Raw genomic sequence first — 9,595 nt, 5'->3', positions numbered from 1 at the left:
TTTGGTGGGATAGGTGAATCCCAAACCCATCCATATACAAAATCTCCTCCCTACCCCGAATGCTGAGCAGAGAAGCAAAGGTAAAAGATCTCATCAAAGAAGGGGCTGAGGAATAGGACTTGGACCTAATTAAGCAAGTTTTCCTTCCCCACGAAGCTGAGACCATTATGAGTATATCCCTAAGCATAAGTCTACCCCCAGATAAGAGAAAATGGGGTGGTACAAGTAATGGCAAGTTTACGGTCAGCAGCGCCTACAGATTAATCATAGAGGACAGTGAAAAGGGTGTCCTAGGGGAAAACTTTGACCAAGCAACGATGAAGCTACTATGGAAAATAATTTGGGGCATGAGGACGCCAAACAAAGTTCGAAATTTCATATGGAGGGCTTGCAAAGATATCCTAGCCACTAGGACGAACTTGAGGAAGGTTGACAATGACCTATGTACGAGCTGTAATAAGACAGCAGAGACTAGTGGCCATATGTTTTGGTTCTGCGAAAAGGCTAAGCAAGTTTGGAATGGTAGCAAAATGGAATTTCCTTTCATAACAGTTGAAAATTGGGAGTTCATTGATATAGTCTGAAATGTCATAAAGTATGCCCTAAAAGAATTTGGAATGATGGAAAAGATTGCAATGATATACTGGGAAATCTAGAAAAATAGGAATATTGTGAGGCACAGAGGGGCAGGCAAACAGGGGTACCAAGTCCTGAAGATGGCACTTAATCAAGTGGAGGAGTATAGGGTTGCTCATGATGAGGTCCTTCCACAAAGAGATAAGGAAGAAATCTACTGGACAACGCCGAGGGAAGGGAGATACAAAGCTAATGTCGATGGTACAACCTTCATCGAGAAACAAGCGTCGAGCATGGGCCTGGTAATTCACAACAGTCGGGGACAGGTAATGGCAACCATGAGCAGGAAAATCCTTATCCCGTTGTCAGCACTAAGTGTGGAGGTAAAAGCAATGGAATTAGCCGTGGAGTGGACGCTAGAAATGGGATTCAGAGAGGTCACCTACAAAACAGACTCCCTAAGTTTGCACAATGCCCTAAAAGGAGTGTCAACAACAGCTGCCTTAGTGGAGATAATCATGGACAACATCCTGCATCAAGCCCAGTGTTATAGATTTTTTGATGTCTCACATGTAAAGAGGCAAGGTAACAAACCCACCCATATCTTAGCCCAATATGCTAAAAAGATTAGGAACTTAGTTGTTTGGTTGGAGGAAACTCCTAGCCTTATTGAGCATGCATGTGCTCAGGATGTAGTTTCAAATTCTCAAGTTGAATAGAAGTTTCAAAGTTTCCGAATCAAAAAAAAAAAAGATGAAAGTGAGTAACTTTTGGCCATTACTATCTGGATAATATATTAGAAGGCATCCCAATAGATTTAGTAATGTTATTATGTGAAGTAACTATTTGGTATAAAAGATCCTAAATCTTTGTATCGGCTTAAATGGGTAATTGGATTTGCTCACAAGGCTTTAATTTCATTGGTTCACTAATATCACTTCCATACCATACCATTCTCTACTTCTCTTCTCTTCATATTCATTCATATATACATTAAAAAAAAAAAAAAAAATGTCAGAATACAACATGGCATTTGTGGACAAATAACCCTCAAAATTGACCTCAATCTTCGACATAAAACTATGGGTAGTCATAGGAATCTCAGTTGATTCACTTAGCTCTCTTCAAGCTCTCTCTATGCATCACCTGTCACCGCCACCACCACAAACACATCAGACCCCTTACTTCCACCATCAATCCCACCACCATATCAACTACACCAATCTCGAACAAAATCCAGGAATTCATGACCCACCCAACTCCACCAACCGAGATCCAAATCGAGATTGGGAAATTAGACCACTGCGTTGTGGTGGTGTTGAGTGGGGAAACTAAAACGATGTTGTATGGTGGGAGTGGAACCCGAAATTTCACACTTGGGATAGGGAAGATGGTACACTCTGAGAGAGCTTGAATTCGCCACTAATGAGTTGTGTGAAGAGAACTTTAATGGAGTTTTGGCAGTTTGAGACTTTGAAGTCTAATATGGAGAATAGAGATTGCAGGATTTTGATCCCAAATAGGCACTTATGCACATGACTTACTAAATCTGCCCCATAGTTTTTTCAAAAAAGAAAAATTATAATATGACTTGGCATTCAGGTGTCCACCTATATGGCAAGAAAATAATAGTTTATTTGATCGGATAGACCATCAACAATTTCCGTTTAACACTTAACAATAGGGACCAAGTTAACACTACACCGAAAGGTTAGAGATTAAATTGACACAATTGAAATGTCAGAGACTAAATTGACATATGGTGTAAAGGTTAGAGACCAAATATGTAGTTTACCCATAAATTAAACATGGAAGGTTGACAATTAAACAAAATACAAAAGGAAAAAATATTAAACAAACCAAACATGGCAAAAAGACTCAAACAAAAATGGAAAATAATCAAACACAATTAATTAACCTAAATAAAGTCAAACAGAATAAATAAATAAAAAAACACATGTGAAAAATGATTAAACAAATAAAAACAATATTTTAACCCTTATTTAGGTTTGAGGTGCGCACATATACTCAACTATGCGTAGGCATGGTTGAACCATACACTTGCATACTCAATGGATGTGTACGCATCCTTTAGCACAGATCCGAAAAATTACATTTTTATTAATTTAATCATTCAAAGATATAACATGTGAGATCAAACGAGCATATTAGAAACCCTAAAAACTAAACTAACATAAAACAAAAGCACAAAGCATCAACATAAACGAACAAACATGAAACAAATCAAGGAGTAGTAAACTACATCAAATAAACATGTTAAACTTGCATAAAACTAAAATAACAAACCAAGAACAACAAGAATAGATTATAAACAACATAAAATCATATTAGAACATATCAGAAAGATCATAACATCAATCATACATGATGAGAACACTTATGATAACATTAAACAAAGAACCATGTGAATCCTATGTAGCAAAGTGAGAAATCATGGAAAAGAGACTCACATTGCTTTGGAATCACATATTTGAGATAGTTTAACCGACCCCTCAGTACCTACAACACAAACATTAGATTGAGGGAACAAGAATAATCAAAGAACACAACAATAGTTTGTAATCACAACTCAAGAACAAATGGTTTTGAAAAGGTTTTAGAAAACAATTTGGAAAACAAACTCTCTGCCTTAGAATTAACTAAAGAGAGTTTTTATATTTGTAAAAAAAGTGCTTAGGTGTTGTGTTAGGGTTTTGAAAAGAGAAAATAGGGTTTTAGAGAAAATGGAGGCCAAAAAATAGCTCTCTCTAGCTAGCGTTCTGATTGGAGGCATAAGATGAGTATTTATAAGTTAAAATTAGGGTTTTCAAGGCTTTTTAATGGTCTTTGGACGTTCCCGTGAGTTTATGGGCCAGCCCACATCAAAGAATGATGTTTTGGGCCCCTAAAATTGAAGTTCCACTACCCAGAAAATCGGCTTGCATACGCATCTTTTGAGGGTGCACATGCACCCTTGATTCATGCGTATGCATACCCTAATTCTTGACAGCATTGATGGTCAACTTCAAACGGTTATAACTTACTCAATATAAATCCAAATTAAGCAAAATTTGTGTTCCAATTGAATTCCAGGGTGTCTACTTTCCAATGAAATAAACTACACTAAAAAATTATTTGTTGATCAAAAGTTATGGTAAAAAATGTGAGCAAAGGTCATTTTCAGTATCAATTTCAAAGTGATTTGAACACTTTTAAGTTGTGATTACTTCCAAACTATTGCAAACTCTTTAAATACTCTTGGTTGACATATGTCAAGCTCATAATTGGGATTGGAGGCCAAAATTTATTAACGGGATACAAAATGAGGTGTCTACACCATGGCATGGTTATGGCTTCTTTATCCCAAAACATTACTCTCCCTCTAAATGTGGTGGGACTTAAAGCAATAGCAATGAGCAAAGCCCTTGATTTCTCCCCAAAACTTGGTTTCAAAAATTATATCCTTAAGGGAGATTCGGAGATTGTGATGAAAGCACTTCAAGATGATTCTTCATCTCTTGCTTCCTTTGGTCTACTAATTCGGGATGCTCATCTGATTGCCGATTTGTTTACTTGTATTAGTTTTTTACATGTTGGTAGGGATGGCAATTCTGTAGCTCACAACCTAGCTAGACATGCACATCATGTCACTGGTTTTTTTTGTCTAGATGGAGGATGTTCCATTTCATACTCTTGCTACGTATCAGGCTAATTTGCCTGTTTCATAGTGAAATGGAGGATATTCCATTTCACTATTTCTCCCTAATACTTCTTCTAAAATCCTTCCCTAAAAAAACAAAACTCAGATCCCCATCTCCTTCCAAATGCTACCCATCACCTTCCCAGCCTCACTCTTTTCTTAGTCTGTTTCATGCTCTCTCCTTCTTTGCTCACATTGGTAATGCACATCCTAGCCAAATTTTTGTATCTATTTGGGTAGACATTTTCTTGGAGTAAATGAGCATTTTTAATATAAAAAAAACACAAAAACGGTTGCATTTGGATCTGTGATTTTAGAGAAGTTGTGTTTTTGAAAACTCAAAAAACAACGTTTTATAAACAGAAGAGAGTTCAACTTTTTTGAAATGCTGTTTGTAAATCAAGATCACATTCTTACACTACAGGTGTCAATATCTAAAATACCCTGAAATGTATGCTTATTATTAACGTACCAAAAGCTTTAACCTTCTCATATGTTCTTTCTCCTGTTCTTATCCTTTGTTCTTTTTGTCAGTTGTTTCTCTAGTGCCATATGCTCATTGCTGGTTTCAAGTAGTGGTCCTTTTTTCTTTGCATTTGTTACAAAAATCTAAGCATCCATTAGTGTAGATAATCATATCCTCTACATCTGCTATTGAACACAGTGGTTTCTTCTTGCAAATGAGAAGTGGCTTTGAGAGTGGACCAAAGACAAAAGAAAGTTGTTTGAAAAAGAGAGAATAAATAAATGAATGAATATAAACTGTAGTAAGCAAGCAATCAGCCATCTGTTGATGAGGTCCTCATATATTGGGCCTTGTATTGTGTGGTGACAAAAAGCAATGTTATTGATTTCGTGTTGTTCTGAACAGTCGGAATATTTCGTACTAATAAAAGAATACTCACATACCACCTTAGGTCAAATTTCGGCTGAGACGTGAATTCCGACCAGTACTAGATTTTTCTTGTTAAAAAAAAAAAAAAAAAAAAAAAAAAAAACCTTTGCACACCCAATAATAGAATTCTCATCTTCTTTGGATTTAGTGGTACATCCATTTTTCCTTGCACCTTTACTGTGATAAGCTATGACATTCGAACTAACTTCACTTCAATTACTAAGCAAGAAGATCAAACATTCAAGTTTACAATTCTACTTTAGTTGGCTGCTGAGCGTGAAATTGCTAGGTATCTCATTGGAGGTCATAAACATTGACTTTATTTGTTACTTTACACATGATTCTCTTATTGGATTACTTTTCACCAGGTATCAATGATAGACTCATATGTAAGTAATGTTTGATCCAATCACAAGTCAACACATATGTTGTGAGAACTTACAACAATATTCTCCAACAGAAACCAAATGGAACTAAGTTGGCCGCAGTTAAAGTAGTCATTATGGACACCGAAAGCCTAATACATCATATTCGGAAGAAAATAAAATTAGCATATACTTTCTGTAGAAACTTCTCCAAGCAGTTCGAACTGCTAGCCCAAAAAAATTCCCAAACTAAACCCACCCTTCAGTGATCACCATACAAAAAACCCTTACCCTCAATTGCCAAGGCCAAAAAGAAGATTTTGATGATAAAATCAATGTTAGAAACTTAGAAAGATTTTAAATTAACAAGCTACCAATAAACCTCGAAACACACATAAGAAATACCAAATTCGTTACGTTGTTTGCAGGGTAGCTGTAACTTTTGAAAAATTTTGCTAAATTATTCTCAAAAGCAATCATGGTTCCAGAGCTGAATATATTAATTATCAATAGGCACATAATTTTTACACTAAATATGTATTTTGATTTTTCAAAAATGGGTGGGGCTTGATAAAAAAATCTAAAACTTTATAAGTATATAACTAGAATTATTTTTCTAAAGATAAAATTTAAATAAATAAACATAAACATAAATACAAAAAAGAGAATAAAATGCAGGGAAAGATTAAACTCATTGTGATCGATCACAAGAGAAGGATCTAGTTCCTTCATTCTCGAAGAACATAATTATTCTTGTGTACGGTGGCGCTATTACTTATTATTTTCAAATGGTGGGCATCAAATAAAACTATTTGGTTTGATTATTTGTGTTGATATGAACTTTGAACCACTAATAAAATAGTTTTTGTTGGTTTCATGTTGATTTTTTATTTGTTAGGTGATTTTTGAGATGAACATTACTTGATATTGGCCATCATTAGGATTGTGTGGGAGCAATTGATGGAACCATGTTCGTGCATTTGTTCTAATCGAAATCCAAGGAAGGTTTCGTGGTTGAAAGGAAGGGATAGCACAAAATGTGTTAGTTGCAATTATGTTTGACTTGAGATTCACATATATGTTAGCTAGTGGGGAAGGTAGTGCTCATGATTCTTGTATTTTAAATGATGTACTTAGTAGGCCAAAGGGACTTAAAATACCAAAAAGTATTATATAGATAACTAGCCTTTGTGTTTGGTTCTAAGTGAGTTGTCTGTCACTTTATGCGGGTAGTTTTGTTATGAAAAGAAATGACTTGAGTTCTCTATCACTTTTGGTACAAAAATCTAAGCATCCATTAGTGTAGATAATCATTTCCTCTACATTTGCTATTGAATATAGTGATTTGAGACTAGAGCGAAGTCAAAAGAAAGTTGTTGGAAAAAGAGAGAATAAATAAAAATAAATGAATGAATATAAACTGTAGTGAGCAAGAAATCAGCCATTTGTTGCTGAGGTCCTCATATATTGGGCCTTGTATTGTACGGTGACAAAAAGCAATGCTATTGATTTCGTACCGTTCTAGCCGGAACGTGAGGTATTCTCATACCGTTCCAACTGGTACGAGAATACCTCATGTTCCACCTCGGGTCAAATTTCAACCTATTTTGTCCTAGCCAATTTCGGCCAAGACGTGAATTTCTGCCAATACCAAATTTTGCTTCTTAAAAAATAAAAAAACTAAAACCTAAAGGTCCTAAACTAGTAAACTACACCGTTTTGGACTTCACTAAAATAAACTTAATCTTCTTTCTTTCACTCTGTCACTTGTTCTCTACTTCTCGTCATTGTCTCGGCCGTTGTCTCACTCTCTTTGTCTCTCACTCTCTTGTTCTCCCTCTATCCCTCAAGAACAAAGATCATAGTTCATTACTTAATTCACAGATTCACATCATTGAAGCTTTGGCTCTCTTCTCCCTCAGCTGAATTAGGTATTCTTTCTCTTCTTCGTTTTTTTCCTCTTCTTTTTTTTTTTTTAATAAATTTTTTCCTTATGATCTGTAGTTAAGAACTTAAGAGTTAAGAACTTAAGATATGTGATTTGTGGTATATGAGATTTTGTTTTTGAATTTTGATTTATGGTATCTGTGATTTTATAATTTATATTTTATAGTTTATATACAATTAAATGATGTCTTTTGTTTGTTCATTCACTTCATGCAAATTAAATTAAATTTTAGCTACTGCATTTGGTTGGTCATTTGCATTAGAAACATTAATTTTAACTAAAATATTTAAATGTTCAATTAGTAGAAATGACACTTTTTCTTTTATATTCTGTATTCTATATTCAAATCTTGAATTTGAATATAGAAAAAAGTACTCATTTTCATATTTGGTAGTGTTTGCTAAGTTATTTTGAATACATAATTTAGGTATAGAATACATTATACCCGAGTTTGGTCATTGTTTTTTATTTTTTAAAATAAAGTAACTTTTCTCACTTACACACAATCACACACTAAAAAAATTAACTTTGTGTTTTTACAATATTTATGAGTATGCCATTGTATTGTATTTATAGAAAATGAAAACATTGAAAAGTTGTTTTTATTTTCTGTATTCAAATCCAACTTTTAGGATACTAAAAATAAAAACTAAGTACAAATGCTAAAACCAAACCAGTTTATTAGTGGCGAGTCCCACAAAAAACTAAAAATGAATACAGAATATATTGCACTTTTTTCTTTATTATTTGTTTTAATTGGGAATCTATGAGTTACAGGTTATGAATTATGGATTTTTACCAAATTTTCAAGCCAAATGATAGTGTGGGATTAAGGAGTTTGTGATTTTAATGACGAGTATTGTAATGCACCTTTTAAAAAATAAATTTATATAAAACCTTTTTAATGCATTGAATTCCTATTTTATAGATTTTATTTTTAAGTTAGATCAAGAGCTACACTTATCAATTTTAAAAATAATAATAATAATAAAAAGATCAAAAGCTCTATATTGGGGAATAGATTCAATTCCAGTGCCTTAACAAATTTTATAAAGACGTCTTTTTTTTATTTTAATGTTCCGTAATTTTTTTTTATTCATTGTAAATAATAATAATTGTACAAGACATTATTCGTTTTCATTGTTCTACAACATATAACTGTTAATAAATGTTTTAGCTATATAGTATTATTTGCAAATTCAATTTCTATGATTGTAGTAAATTAAACTAAGATTAAATTATATACATACTCAATGTCTTTCCGGTGCATCGCACAGATTAATGACTAGTTTTAATAATAAGATACCACAATACCTCCTTAATTGTCTCCAATAAATGAAGGAAAACAAATCCATCCACCTCACAAGAGCACACCACCTTCTATATATGACAGTCATTGAAGCCAGACGAAGGGTTTCCAGATGAATTCTCCATTGCAGCTTCGTCCAAAACTTTGCCTCAATATTACACTAAACATCTGTGTCACCAGCCCGCACACGCAATGGTCAAATAAGCATGCCACACAGCTACATGGGAAGCAGCCACAGGCCTCTTCCTCAGTGACTGTCTTGCCTCGACCTCCAATGGGAAACAAAAGCATTCAGCAAAACACCAAATGGATACATAAGCCAAAAGAAAAGGAGATAAGCAACACACCAGTAATGGAAGTCTGCACAGACATTCATCCTACTCTTTACAGCATCAAACCAGAGGTTGTGAGTCTTGACATTGCTGTCTCAAAAACTGGAATGACAAACCAGCTTATAATAAGATTTCGTCCAAAATGCCCGACCAGTTCAGAAACTGTGTCACAATCTAATTTGGAGAAACTACTATATGTTGGAGCTGAGCCTGACAACATCATTCTCATGCAAAAATGAAATATCTTAAGCAGCATAAAAATCCCTCCATAGTACTGCTTTTTGGAACAAAAAGTCGTGGCGTAGTCCAGGCTATAATGGAAATTGGGTTCTCCGGTTCATACTACATAGACTCGGTTGTCTTTGAAGATGGAGTATGGCTGTTTTGGAAGAAAGAAGATGTGGAAATTGAAGTAAACACACCCAAATACTCACACCAGTTTAATGCAAGCGTACGTTTCCTTCCTCATC

The sequence above is a fragment of the Quercus robur genome, chromosome 4 (assembly GCF_932294415.1).
Source record: "Quercus robur chromosome 4, dhQueRobu3.1, whole genome shotgun sequence".
Lineage (NCBI taxonomy): Eukaryota > Viridiplantae > Streptophyta > Magnoliopsida > Fagales > Fagaceae > Quercus > Quercus robur.
The sequence above is the reverse complement of the archived record's forward strand: the minus strand, read 5'-3'. Positions refer to the sequence as shown.